Source organism: Lissotriton helveticus, chromosome 7 (genome assembly GCF_964261635.1).
Source record: "Lissotriton helveticus chromosome 7, aLisHel1.1, whole genome shotgun sequence".
NCBI classification, from domain to species: Eukaryota; Metazoa; Chordata; class Amphibia; order Caudata; family Salamandridae; genus Lissotriton; species Lissotriton helveticus.
The window spans coordinates 1,141,140,182-1,141,155,052 of NC_136068.1; positions in this window are offsets into that span (position 1 = coordinate 1,141,140,182).

Sequence of the window (14,871 nt, forward strand, 5' to 3'; positions counted from 1 at the left end):
GCAGAAACAACAATTAAATTGGATGAGCAATGAAAAAATATATGGAGGTAACGCAAGAAAACACAAGGAGTTATGTAGAAAAAATGCACCTCAGGTCATCCGGCATAAAGTTATGTAGTAGATATAGCCAAAAGCCATATATGGTGATTAGACGCACAGTACTCGCATGTCTGTCGTGAAAAGCTAGAGTAGATGAAGCAATATTGCCAAAACGCTTATTAGCAGGAAGTATAAGTAAAAATGAGAAACGCTTTAAAAAACATGGGGAGGCATTTCTGGATATTTGACAATCTAGGAGGTAAATATGCTCCTCAGTTCGTCAGAAGGTATGCTGAAAAGACAGCCAAAAATAAAAAATGGTGGCCGCGACTACGCAGATAGCCGTGACCGGCAGATAAATTCAAATAAGCATTTGTCTGGGCTCACCCAGAGCTTCGGCGATACTCGTGTCAGATGTGGCAGGTGTTCTGACGCATCTGTGCCAAAAACAGGGTCCCTGGTGGCAGTATGTAAGGCAGGAGGACGTCCGTCAGCCTACGGTACCAAGGAGCTCTTCACTCGAGTGGCCATCACCGGCGGCTCCGTAGCCACGCCCCCGTCTGAGAAACATATAAAGCGCACCGCTACCCAAATTGGGCCTCCCAGCTCTGTTATAGTATGTTTCTCTGAGGAGCTGTCAGTATAGCGTGTAGGTAGGTTGAAGTCTGGGGTGACATTTGCAATCACCAGACATGAAAAAAAACCTGGAAGGTGAAGCATGAAAGAGCGATGGTAGTGAATCCTGGCAGAGGACAGGGATGATTTCCAGGTGCTGGTGGAGTCCATAGTGCCTCATAGACATTGGTATGAAGGGAGAGAGAGAGACATCTAGTGCAGTACTCGTGGCAATGCAGGAGCAATAGATGAGACTGGCATTGTTGGCATCAAATACCAAATCATGGTGTTAGGATGTAAATCGTGGTGGGACAAGGAGGAATGATGGGTTGAAGGACAATGCTTAGTTAGGATTTTCCTGGTGGTAGATGGGTACTGCCATTTTGGATGATTTCCTTTAAGCAGGAGAGCGACGATGAACTACTTTAATTTCAAGGTTTAATGAATGAGTTGGGATTTCCATTGACCCAAGAAGATGAAAGGTCCTAGTTCTGTTTGAATTTTTTGGGCATGGAATTGGAGACAGTTCAGATAGAATTCAGGTACCAAGGAAGAAAGTAAGAACATTTTGACAGGTGAGTACCTTGCAGGAGAGAACAAATGGTTACATTTTATGGGAACAGAAGAGTTTGGGGCACACAAATAGAAATGAAGATGGAGACTATCACCCTGGCGGGATATAGAAGTAAAGGTAGTGAGATTTAGCAAAGCAAGTTGAAAGATGGCAGTTGAAAGAGAGATTAGGTGACCGGTGAACACTGCTAAGAAGATGTTATTTGCATATTTTAGTTGAAAGGAAAAAGAAGGAAGCAAAACCATTAGCTAAAAGGTGTTTGGGGTGTTAGAGTACAGTAAGGGGAGTGGGAGTAAAGAGCTGCAGTACAAGACAGGCATTGGAGCAAAGTTAGTAAGCTGAACAATGTAGTTAAAAACAGGGTAATACGAGAGGTCAGTGGTGGGGTGGATAGTGTCATGAGGTGCTTCTCTTTATACTGAATTTGGCTGTAAAAAGATGTAAAATCACTAATGAAGTGCACTAGATTTATAGTCGGCCAGAAGCGGTGACAGTACAGAATGGAACAGCAAGAAAGGTTTGAGGTGTGATGCTGGAGAGAGGTTTTATGTTTCTTTTATTCTTATAACTTTATACTACTGAGAGCAGAAAGGCATCTGTAAAAACGTCTTACAGTGATCATGGGATCAAGTTGCCGTCTAGCGGAAAAGCTGTAAGAGTATTGTAGGAGCAACTGTCTGAGACATAACTCAAGTTGCAAAGGCGCCATTTGTACCTGCAGTTGCAGATTTTTATGCATCCTATTTATTTCATTATCAGAATGATTTTCCCAAAAACATAATTAGTAAGATCTGGCTGCATATAAAGTGTTATGTAACTGTATGGGTACAGCTTTACCAGTGATAGTGTTCAGCCATAAAGGAAGGGTTAAAAAAAACAATATTTCAAGCTGATGTGGTTGCAAATCTGTATGTCAACGCATTTCTCAAGCAATTTCACTAAAGACATGATGTTGGTGATCGGACGGAAGTTATTGGGATCAGCTAAGTCTGCATTAGGCTTCTCGGGTGTTTTGCCCCATCTTAAGGCAGTCAGGAATCCTCCCCTGTATTAGAGATTGTTGAATGATCAGGGTCCAGAGAGGGAGAATGACCATGCTGAGATCTTTGAGAAACTTAGCAGGAAGTGGACCACTGAAATTGTTGGATGGTTTAAGAGACCCCAAAGAATGTGACAGCTCCTCCCCATCCGGGAGCAGGAAGGAATTCCAAGAGGCTTTGCTTTTGGGAGTCTACTCTGTGGGGAATAAAGTACCACAAACTGCTATAGGAACTGCCGAACCCAGGGTGATCATAGAGAGCAAGTTAGTGGCTGCACGTTGTAGCTCATTCATAAAAGCAGGCTTTTAGCCTATAGCCCAGCTTGCTTGTGAAGCCCTCATTTTTAATCTGAAATGTTGTAATATGAACTCCTTTCAGGGTCTTCTTATATATTTTCCTCCTGGCCTAAGGGGTAAATGTATTCAAACTGTGCGGAACTTCATGGAATCCTGCATTGATTTCCCTAATTTCATCATTATAGGTGATTTTAATTTCCATTTAGAGTTTCTTGACAATTCAGATACTGAACATCTTGCAGACAATCTTAATAGTTTTCATTTTATTCAGATCATAAATGAACCCACTCACCAGCCCACTCATACCCTAGATGGAGTATTTACTAATTTTTTTTAATATATCCACTAGGGGCAATAATAAAGTTATCTCTGCCCACTAGTAAGATATTTTTAACCCACACCACTCCACTTACACTGCACCACACATAGTCCCCACTGACAGTGCTCCTACGTATCTCGTAAGTCGTAGCACGCCTCAACCTGCAGCGGGTTGGGAGGGCCCCTATGATGAAGCATGTCACCGTGAGGCAACTCCGGTGAGTGAGGGGACTCAAGAAAAAGGGTATCCTCCCCCTTTTCTTTCCATCCTTTTTCTGTATGAGTAACGTCCAGAGTAGACAGTGACTCATCGTAAGAGCTAGGTTCTTCTATCCGTTACTTCGGATTTTTTTGATGTACACTTTAGCTGTGGAGGGCGAACCTAGCTGAAAATTCCTCTACCTCCCCCTTCATTTGTTTTGTATTACGTATTTACTAACAATCCAGGCCTAAGTCTGGAAAAGGTCCTGCCTCTAGTATGGACAATCATAAGGCCATTTTCCTTACACTTAAAATTCCCTCTTCTAATGGTTCCAGTTCCAACTTTCCCAGTATGTTTAAAATCTGCCCTTGGAAAAACTTTAATTCTGGGGTACTGAATGAACTTCTTTCAAACTCTACTCCTGTTTTAGATAATAATGTTGAAAATACAGCAGGAAGTTATGCTAATTGTTTAGACTCTGCAGTGTTGTACTAGTCCCTGAAAAAACAATAACTTGTCACAGGAAGAGTTTTTCAGCCCCTTGGTACTCAAAGTAACTAAAAGATTTAAAACAGAAGTGTAGATATCAAGAGCGCAGTTTGTGGAAAGAATGTATTTCTGAAGAAAAAATTAAGTATAAATCAATTCTTAATGAGTATAAAACGCTAATTGTTGCAGCAAAATCTAAATAGTTTACTAATAAAATAAGCGTGGCAAAGGTCTCTACTACAGAGCTATTTAAAACAGTCAAATCTCTGTCTAACTTGTGTAATGGCAGCACTTTTAATCCTGATCAATCCTTCTGCAACAAATTGGCAAAGTATTTTCAAGCCAAGGTGAATCTTATTTTTCAGGATTTCACCTACAATCATAATACCTCTTGTGCTCATGGACATAGCTCCACCTCCAATGTGGTAGGCATTCAGGCAACCAGTACTGGTACTGATTTATTTTTGGAACGCTAGCGCCAAAACACCCTCGGGTAATCGTACTTTATACATTTATTTACATTATGTTGTCACTAATAATAAAAGGGTAAATAGGATTCAAGACCATATCACTCATTGGCTTAATAACGTGAGAGTCATAGGACGGGCATCAAGATGTTTCGCTTCATAGTTACTTAATTGTTTACTAAATTTAGTACGTACATCATTTACATTTTCAGAATCACAAATGTGTGCATTACTAACAAAGCTACTTCTCAATAACAAAGCTTCTAACCTCAAGTTAAATGGGAGGTTCTGTTAAATTGATATCTACAAAACAAGTCATTAAAACATTTTTGAAGCCACCTTTCGAAATCAACGTTTGGTAGTGTATTTGTATCTACAAAAGCAAACAACAAATCTCAGATGTTTGCTTTTTTAATACAGTGCAGGACAATTACAAGTGGTCCATTGTCCGGGATTGGTAAGGTGTTGGTTTTTTAGTGCACGTGGTAATTACCAAGTGTGATGAAGTGTACATCCTTTGTTACATTTCTGCAGACCAAATATGCCAGAATTTAATAGGGAAAAGGGGTGGTAAATACATGTGTATTTTGGCGGACTAAAGTTGGAGTAGCCAGTAATTAGCACATTCAAGTGCTGTGCACTTGGGTGTCAGATCTCATCAGATGCAATAATTATTGAGCAGGCACGGAACACTTGTAATCAAGCCCTTTGCTCTTGGGCTGGCTTCACAAGAAATGTACATAAAGGTGAAGATGTCTGAAAGTAGAGCTAGGTAACTCAAGAAGGGGCAATTTACATTCTGTCATGGTGTTAGAAAGCAAATGCTATAAGCAAGGGCAAAAGAAAGGCTATACTGGAAACATTTGTGCTCTGCTCCTGCCTTCAAGTTCTGGTTAACTGTAGCAACTTTATGGTATCAAATTGAGGATCAATGCGTATTACAAATTAAGCAAGACTGCAACTAGGTAAAATGGCTTGCTAGTTTAAAATACGGTTGCTAGTTTCTATTTTCACATTGAAGTAGTCTTCAGGCATCCCCCCATTTTTCCTGATGTCTGGAAACCTGAAAAATCAGAGCTATGTATCCTGTGATCTTTTTCCTTAACTTCAATCTTGAAGCTTGATAAATCAGTTGTGTTTTCATCAAAGATGCTAAACCTATCTTTTCTTACATTCCTTTAATTTGTTTGAGGCTGTTAGCATGGTGATAATCTTTATCATCCATTCATTGCTCACTCACCTTTGCAATTGGTACAAAAAACAGTAAAGTTCTGATGTTAAAATTGCTCTAGTTCAGCAGGAAATTAATAACACTGTTGTAATGCTTCCATTCGACATGTCACACCACACTATTGGGCTCATTACGTTGGAGGGTGGCGGCACCTCTGCGGTGCTGGCAGAAAATGTAATTTTCCGCAAGCCAGTAGCGGTCCTCAAGTTTGCCATGTTACAATGGGCAATCATAGCCCATTTCCCGTCTTCCGCTGGTGCGACGTGAACCGCCACAAAAGCGGTGGTGGGAGCCAATAGAGACCCAACGGCATGCGGAATGACGTCCCGAACGCCATACAAATCAGGATGCCCCAAACAGCCCGTCACACCGCAGCGGAGAAACCACCCAACCAGAGATGGCTGAAGTACAACAGCGGAGCGCCAAACCAGACTCCTGGTCCCCTCTACCCGGTCTGGACCGCAATGGATCCAGCTTTACACGCCTTTCCGGTGCTGTACCTGTTCCACTACTGGCAAGAAATGCACCGTCACGGACAACGCCGCAGGGACGCAATCACACAACTCTACACACAAACATAACACACAACTCCTGGGCTGAGGGGTCGCTTTTTTCCTCGTTTTTCTGATGAGTTGGTGGTGGTTGTTTGTGGCGGCTCTAAAGTTGTTGTGGTCTCCTGTGGATTTTGTGTTCCTCCTGGCCTTTTCGAGGTGGCAGCAAGTGCATCTGGACTCTCGAAGTTCGGTGGTAAACCATCTAGCTTTCTTGGTGTGGTTGTTGTTTTTCTTGAGGGGACTATGGTGTTGGCGCTGTTGGAGATCCATCTGTGCAGGGCTCGGGCTGCGGTTGGTGTCGTCATTTTCCGCAATGATTGAGGTGGAGTTGCAGTGTGATGAGGTTAGCTGGTCGTCGGTGATTCTGGTCCAGTTTCTTAGTGGGAGCAGGTGTTGGAGTCTGTGGATGGTGGGTGTTCTGAAGGTGTAGTGGAAGCTTCGATGGTCAGTCATTAGAAGTTCTGTGGTGTGGCTGAAGGTGATGGAGTTTCCTGTTGTGAAGAGGGGGCCGAGGTTGTGTTCTGCTGAGTGTGTGGGTTCGGTCACGATCTGGCGGAGTCCAATGTTGTGGAGGTTGTCCAGGAGGGATGTGGTGCTGGGGTCCAGTTCGTTGTCGAGGTGGAAGCTGAGGTCTCCCAGTAGGGTGTAGTTGGTGGACGCAATGGCATGTGGGGAGATGATGTCTGTGATGGCGTTGGCGAAAAGTCAGCGGGGTCCAGGGGGTCAGTAGAGGAGAGTTCCTCAGAGGGTGGAGGTAGGGCTGGCCAGTATCTTAAAGTGAAGGTGTTCCATCAGGTCTGTGGGCTCGCCGGGGAGTGTGCTCAGGCGAAGGGTGAATTTGTGGACAATGGCGATTCCTCCTCCCAGGCGGGTGGGGTGGTCCTACCTGAAGATCTTGAATGCTTGGGGAATGGCGATGGCGATGTCCGGTCCCGAGGTGGTGTTGGTCCAGGTTTCGGTAAAGAATGCTACGTCCGGGGTAGTGCTGTCGAGGAGGTCCAGATTTGGGTGGCATGTTTGTGGAGGGATCGGACATTGAGGAGGATGCATTGGAGGGTCTTTGGTTTGGTTGTGTTCTTGCGGGTGGATTGCGCTGGGTCAGTGGTCTTGGAGGTACTGCAGGTGTGCCGGCAGCTGTGACAGCTGAAGGGTCCATGGGTGTCGGCTGGTGATGCTAGGTTGCAGTTGTTGTTGTTTCCTGGGTTGAGAGCATGGAGTGCCGCTGGGTCGTAGCGTTGGCTGTGCAGAGATCCAGGGTTCCTGCCACTGGTCGCAGTTGGGTCGCGGACAGGCGCAGACGGGCTTGCCTTTGGCACCCCGGCAGCGCGTCAGCTATTAAGTAGGGGCCGAGGAGGGCTGGACAGCTGAGAGGCGGGAGCGGGGAGGGGAGCTGGATTGGGCCGGTCGCACTAGTCATGCTGGGGGGGAGGGGCCGTGGGGGCAGCAGCGGCAGGGAAAAACTGGCTGAAAAAGGCAAAAGGAAAAAGGCAAAAAGAGAGAGAAAAGTGCAAATAAGGCAGCAAAAGTGCGCGAAAGAGTGAAGGAAAGACACAGAGGACACAGAAGAGTAAAAGGGGTGGATTGAGATGAGGGTAAAAAATGAGTGAAAAATGGAGGAAAGACACAGAAGCAGAGTGAAGGGGGAAAACGACAGAAAAAGTACAAGAAAGACTGGACGAAAGACACAGAGGACACAGGAGATTAAAAGGGGGAGATTGAGATGAGGGTAAAAAATGAGTGAAAAACAGAGGAAAGACACAGAAGGAGAGTGAAGGGGGGAGCTTGAAATGAGGGGAAAACAACAGAAAATGGAGGAAATACCCAGAAGGAGAGTGAAGGGGTGTGATAGAAGTGAGGGGTAAAAACAAGTGAAAAAGGAGAGAAAAAGAGGAGCAAGAGAATGGAGACAGAGGTCCACTGGACAACCATGGATGAGGCGCAGGTGACACCTGCGGGTGGAGGAGGGCCTCGAACACCAACGTTCGAGAGTGCAGGGGCACTACACCTACCCTCCACTCATATCAAGCAAACTGAGTGCAATCACAAAATTAACACTCACATTGAATATGAACAACCACTTAACTGTACCCACTGCTTCTCAAGTCACCCAGACACACCCCACTCTGCCACACAGCTACATACACATACCAGATGTTAACAGCAATGGAGGACAATAAATGGGACAGCCAGAAATGAGGTGGACAGTGCTGGAAAGCCATGAAGCAAACCACAAAGCATGTGTACATCACATGCAAGAAAAAGAACATATCACAACACCCTTAGGCCATCAAATCACACATTGCTGGCACAGTGTGTGTAATTAAACGACAGTGACCTCTGTGCAACAACTGAGGGAGATAGCAAGGCAAGCCATGCATAGGCACAGGGATGATAGGAAGTGGCTGAAGTCAAACAGTGATCAGCCACACATCTGTCTCAACTTACTTGACATGAGCATGTCATCAGCACAACACACATGGCTCATTGTCACACTCCATGACTGTCAAACACAAGTTGGATCCTCCACACATACCCCTCCTCCACCCACCTTACACCTGCACCACTAAACACCATAGTCAAACACACAGAATGATGCAAATAATGTCCTGTTAGTACACTGACAAATAATCACACTCTCTGGGGTGCATCCACAAACATCACATACACACTCAGGGATGCCTGAATCAATGCTGGTACAAAAATAATAGCCAAACACAAACCTCACAAACAACATACACAGAAGTACAACAAGCCCACACATGGCCAGCCAAAGAGTGGAAAGGCAATGGGAACCCAGACAGAACAGGAGCACACAACATTGTCACTCAGGACCAATACACAGAAACCATACCCCAACACAAACTAGAAGTGCAGCATCGCAAAACAATAACACAGACATACCACACCACCCATCAAGTCAACATGGTGTCATAGTGTAACACATGCATGCACATGTACAATCCTGACAAGTGACAGGTCAAAAATAGAAGGACAAACCACCAATGTGCACTCAAAACAAGCTCAGGAACAAGGATCCACCTTGCTGCATTTGACACACACACAAGTAATGCACACCACACCTGCAACACACATCTGCATGTATCACAATGCACTAACAACTCACACACAGTGTCATGCAAATAGAACATAACACACAGAGCATCTTCCATCTGAAAGAGCCAACACAGGCCAAACACTGCATACATCCACAACAAAAACACAACATATGCACATACCAATCCATCACATTGCAAACTCAGCTGGACATCAGGGGATGCACACCAGGCAAGTACAAGGCAGCATACACTCACAGCACTGCATGCACAACAAGCAGTGTGTATACAACAAGCAAATCAGTAACACACACATCTCAGTGCCACAACATGTACTCACACAATACAAATCAGCACCGCACACAGACAACATCACACTCAGGAAGGAAAGCAGTACCTCAGCAAACATACACACAGCTAACCTAACACCCACAGATGCTCAACTCAGGGACACCCAGGTGCAAACAACATGACCAGAGGACTGTGCTGCCCAAACAGTTGCATTGCACATGAGCAACCAGGACTGGAAAACAGTACAAGAAAATCATACATGACTAATTGGGAAACTGTAATGAGTGGCACATTGATCCTCTTTACAGATCAGCACCACAAAGCATAGTATAACAAATGAAGTGATGGGGAGGCACACACACTGCCAACCCAAGGGGATAGGTGACATGAGAGTGAAGGGGTGTGTACATCAGTAGTGGACAGATCAGGAGTGTACTATACACATATACATGGAGGAGTCACTCACAATGGGTAGGCATTAGAAGCAACGCTAGGGGATGAAATAACTCCGCATCCCACATACCATACTGGATCCAGAAATGGCTCAAGTGACAGCAATGCAAGAGAAAACTCCCCCACAATGTCAGTGTGGCTGAGAAGGTCTTCACAGTGAGCACAAACAGTAACAACACACATGGCTGATTAACAAAACACGTTACAGAGACAAGGGTTATACCCAAGATAGTCATTGGGACCTGGGAGCAATAGAAGTACGGGAGAGAGGGGTCCCAGAACACTTTGATATTGTCAAACAAAAAGACTTATACATTAAGAACATGTGTAATCAAAACTTCTAAGGAAACATTGTTATTTAATCACAAGGCATCCAAAATAGTGCCCCAGAGGGAAGGATGGGAAGGGTGTCAGTGTAGGGAGTAGTGTAAGGTAGAGGTTGGTGACATAGTGAAGGCCGAACAACCATAATAAACAAATATATACACCGGGCTTTGTACGCCCAATACATGAAACATGAATGTTTGTAAAGTTCAAATCAGGTACACCATGCTTCTAGAAATACATTAATTGTCACATTTAGGATGGACGCTGGTTGAAGGACAGGTTGTGGATATTTTGACCCCACGATACGGTAGGCAGTAGTGGTGCCTTACAGGGGAGGTCTTCCTCAGGACAGGGGTGGGGCGGGGTTCCGTGAATCACGTATTAGACACGGAACATGTAGTAATGAAGACTTCAATGTAGGAACAATTTCGAGGTAAGGCATCAATTGTGAATGTACGGATGTGCTGAAGAATCCACTATTTCAAAAATGTCGCTATCGGACGATCAGCAGGTTGCAATTCTTTGGGCTTTAGACAATCCAGTTCCCATACGGGGATCGGGTCCTGAATGGCATCGGTACATTCACAATTGATGCCTTACCTCGAAATTGTTTCTACATTGAAGTCTTCATTACTACATGTTCCTTGTCTAATACGTGACTATATCATAGTGTTCTGTGGCCCCTCTCAACCCGTACTGATTAACAAAACACAACACAGACTTGGCTGTCACACACTCTTCATACTCACAACTGGCAGCAACAATAAGTAGGTGTTCCACAGGAGTGCAAGGGCACATCAACACACTGCACAGTGCACAACCTACAACTACGACATGTGCACGGATGTATGACATTACAACGCATGCTTTTACATCGCATGCCTTTACAACGCGGTTTTTACAACGCAAACCTTTACAACGCATAGCGCTTTGGGGTGCTGGATAGTGAATAGTTTAATTTACTATTCCAACTCCAGACCCCGTGGACACTAGGGAAGGTGTTGGACAGTAAATTAAACGTATTCCCTATCCCAGAGCGCCCCTCAGCGCAATGCGTTGTAATGATTTGCGTTGTAAAAGTTGCGTCGTAAAGGCACTGCGTGGTAAAAGTTGCGTTGTAAAGGATGTTTCCCCATGTGCACACAATCACAAGCATAGGGCTGACAAATCGAACTAACAGGCACTCAGCTCCTGGGTGACACATGTGTGCAGTAGCCATTGCAAGGGCACACATACATCAACACCACTGACAAAGTCACCCCTTCACACTGCACACTTCATCACCACTCAAGTGCACACATTCAAATTTACCCATGTGACTAGGAAGACAGGTCATCACTGCTGTCCACACATCAAGAAAGATCACACAGATATGATGGACCCTGGCCAGCCTGCCTGCAGTCCCGTGGAGAGAATCCCCCTGGCCAGTCGACAGTTAAAAGTAGGCACATGTGTGCATGAGAGACTGCACAGGGAATGGGCAGCCAACGTGATTAACAGCAATGCCAGTGGACAGTACAAAGTAAAACAAAGTACATGTGTGCATGAGAAACTGCACATTGAATGGGCATCCATAGTAACCAACAGCAAGGCCAATGGCCAGTCCAGAGTTAAAAGTAGGCACATGAGAACCTGCACAGTGAATGGGAAGCAACAGTGATGAACAGCAAGGCCATTGGCCCGTCCACAGTTAAAAGTAGGCACATGTGTTCATGAGAGGCTGCACAGGGAGTGGGCATCCATAGTAACCAACAGCAAGGCCAGTGGCCAGCACAAACTATAACAAAATACACGTGTGCATGAGAAACTGCACAGAGATTGTGCTTCCTAAGTGATAAACAGCAAGGCCAGTGGCCAGTACAAAGTAGAACAAAGTACATGTGTGCATGAGAAACTGCACAGGGAATGGGCATCCTAAGTGATAAACAGCAATGCCAGTGGCCAGTACAAAGTAGAGCAAAGTAGGTATATGAGAACCTGCACAGGGAATGGGCAGCAACAGTGATGAACAGCACAGCCAGTGGCCAGTCCACAGTTCAAAGTAGGGACATGAGAACCTGCACAGGGAATGGGCAGCAACAGTGATGAACACCAAGGCCACTGGCCAGTCCACAGTTCAAAGTAGGTACATGAGAACCTACACAGGGAATGGGCGGCAACAGTGATGAACAGCAAGGCCATTGGGCAGTCCACAGTTAAAATTAGGTACATGTGTGCATGAGAGACTGTACAGGGAATGACTGAGACTGTACACTGCCATGGTCAGCAACACAGTTAGGGGGATAAAAATTGACATTCCAGGCACTGCTGTGGGAGAGACAGGTATGTGAGGGGGACTTTGATCCAGACTTGGCTGTCAGTCGGACTGGGAGGTGGCTGAGTGTCGGGCTAGTTGGAGGACTGGACCTGGGAGACAGAGGACCAGCTGAGTTAGAAGCATCAGTGGCTTTGGGAGCTGGAGGGCTGTTTGGACCGGGTTATGTGGTGGCACATGGAGGTGGAGTCTTGCTGCCATGAGACACAGTGTGGGAGGGAGAATGTGGAGGGGTGCTTTTCCACTTCTTGGGGACTCGATAGCCAAGAACTATCTTGGGAGGAGTCATAAGTGGGATGGGCAGAACAGACTCAATCTCCACCACCGGTGCATCAGGTGCAAGTAGTGGCCCTCCCTCTGGGGATCTGCTTGTTTGGGTGGTATGCTTGGCCTGGCCTTGCCTTTTCCCCTCTATCCCCTATTGAAAGTGAACTCCTGACAGTGCCCTCCTTTCCCTACTTCACCCGGTGTGGATGGGAGTTGAGGTTTTGGGTGAATCTGCCTTAGAGGGCTTTTTTCTTGGACTCTTAGCAGGCACCAGCTTCACAGCAGGCATGGATACTGTCTGCTTTTCTTTGGGAGATGCTTTTGGGACGGGAGTGCCCTTGGATGGGGATGCTTTTGAGGCATGTGAGCCTGAGGCCTGCTTCTTGGCTTGATGCCCCTGAGTGTCTTCTGAAGGGCTTTTGCCTTTGAGCTCTGGGGTGACTTTGGTTTGTTTGGGGGATGGTGTCTGTGCCCTGGTCCGCTTGGAGTGCTGCTGTTGTGTGCTGCATGTGATGTATCTTCAGCCTGTGGGCTGTGGTGTGTGGTCACTCGTCACATGTAGCCACTGGCAGGGGGGTGGCCAAAGGGACTGGAGCTAGACTCTGAGCCTGTGACAGTTGAATGGCTGCCGTCACAGTGGAGGACAAAGACTGGACAGTCCTGTATAGCCCACCCACATCTTAATGAATTCCCCCCATGAAGGCAACTGCCTGTGCCAACTTCTTGTCATGGTCTAGGAAGGTATTAAGGAGACTTGTCTGACCCACACAAAGCTGGCGCAAAAGGTCCACAGCCTCAACACTGAGGGCAGCAGGGGAGACAGGGACAGGGGCGCCGGTGCCTGGGGGAAGGACACTCTTCTCTTCTTAATGATGCGAGCACGTGCAGCACTAGTGGAAGTAGCTGGGAGGGTGGGCACTAGATGATGTGTGGTGGAAGAGGAGGCAGATTTCCCACTCCCTGCGCCAGTCAACATAGAGGAGTCACCGCTGTCATCAGATGACGTTGAAGTTGGTGTCTCTGGCTCTGATTCCTCAAGTAAACTGTCCCCTTCCGAGGCGCTGGTCACATGAGTGTCAGTGTGCTCATGTGTAGCAGTTGTGCCTGATGCCTCACCACTGGTGTCTGTCCCATGTCCTTCTGTTCCCTCGGTAGATGCTGTAAGAGATAGAGATGTATGTTAAGTTTAATACAATCACACAAACATCATATGCAAGTAAAGCATGAAACAAGATGATGATACTCCCATGTTGCACACCATCCTGTGCAGTCACATTTTTCAAGCTTTATTCCAAAGTCAAATATTGCATGGTATCATGCAAACTTGGCATAATTGACCCATGTGATGTCCACACACCCAAATAGCTTGCCCGTGCCTCCGTGTTACCAGACTTACAGATCCCTCTGAGCATACCTAGGTCTATGTGGCTGTAAAAGATGTACCTCCCAACATGTAGTAACAGTCACATATGGAGTCACCATAAGGGGACAACACAGATACAGACTCATAAATAAAAGTTTGCAATGGCCATGAGCTCATGCCATCCAACATGTCGTACTTTGGGGCACAACTACAGTTGCATATTGGTGTCAGATGTGTAGTTCTCACAATTTTGAAGGTCAGGCGCTGCACACATTGATGAAAGAACACTCCGATGAGGCACACTGCCTTCACTGTCATGGGATGTCCCTGACTGCCCTAATGCAGCTGATGCCATAAGGCCACAACTCGGAATGCAATGTCAAGGGCCATTACGTCAATGACATGAGAAAGTACATGTATCGAAAATGCATAACAGCTGCACCCAACACAGAGGCCACTTACAAGCCTTTGTATCACACTAGCAATGTCACAGAGCTCAGCACTGGCTCAGGCTTGAAATGCATGCAGTCACACACAGCCAAACTTTCCCTTCCCAGAATACTCACCTCCAGCTTGCTGCTGATGGTCCTTCAAACGTGCACCCAGCTCAGGCTGTGTTACAGCAAGATGCGGGCCAATAGTGGTGTCATGCTCCTGCGTTAACCTGCCAGTCCGAGGTAGCAGCCCCAGCATCATCCCTGCCACGTTTTTGCTCATCTGGCAGATGTCACCCCACCTCTTGTGACTGTGTGTGCTGTCCGTTGGTGACACCCAGAGCCCGTACCTTATGTGGAGTGGCCCCCAATACGCCCATCCGCTGATGGACTTTGAGCTGTAGGCATTGGAGACAAGAGGAGGAAAATTCAGTGACACTGGGTTATGTACCATTGTCTCTCAGAACAGAAGCATGCATGAACTCAGCACTACTTCACAGTTATGTTTAGCAGAGGCAATACAGCATGACATGTAGTATATAAG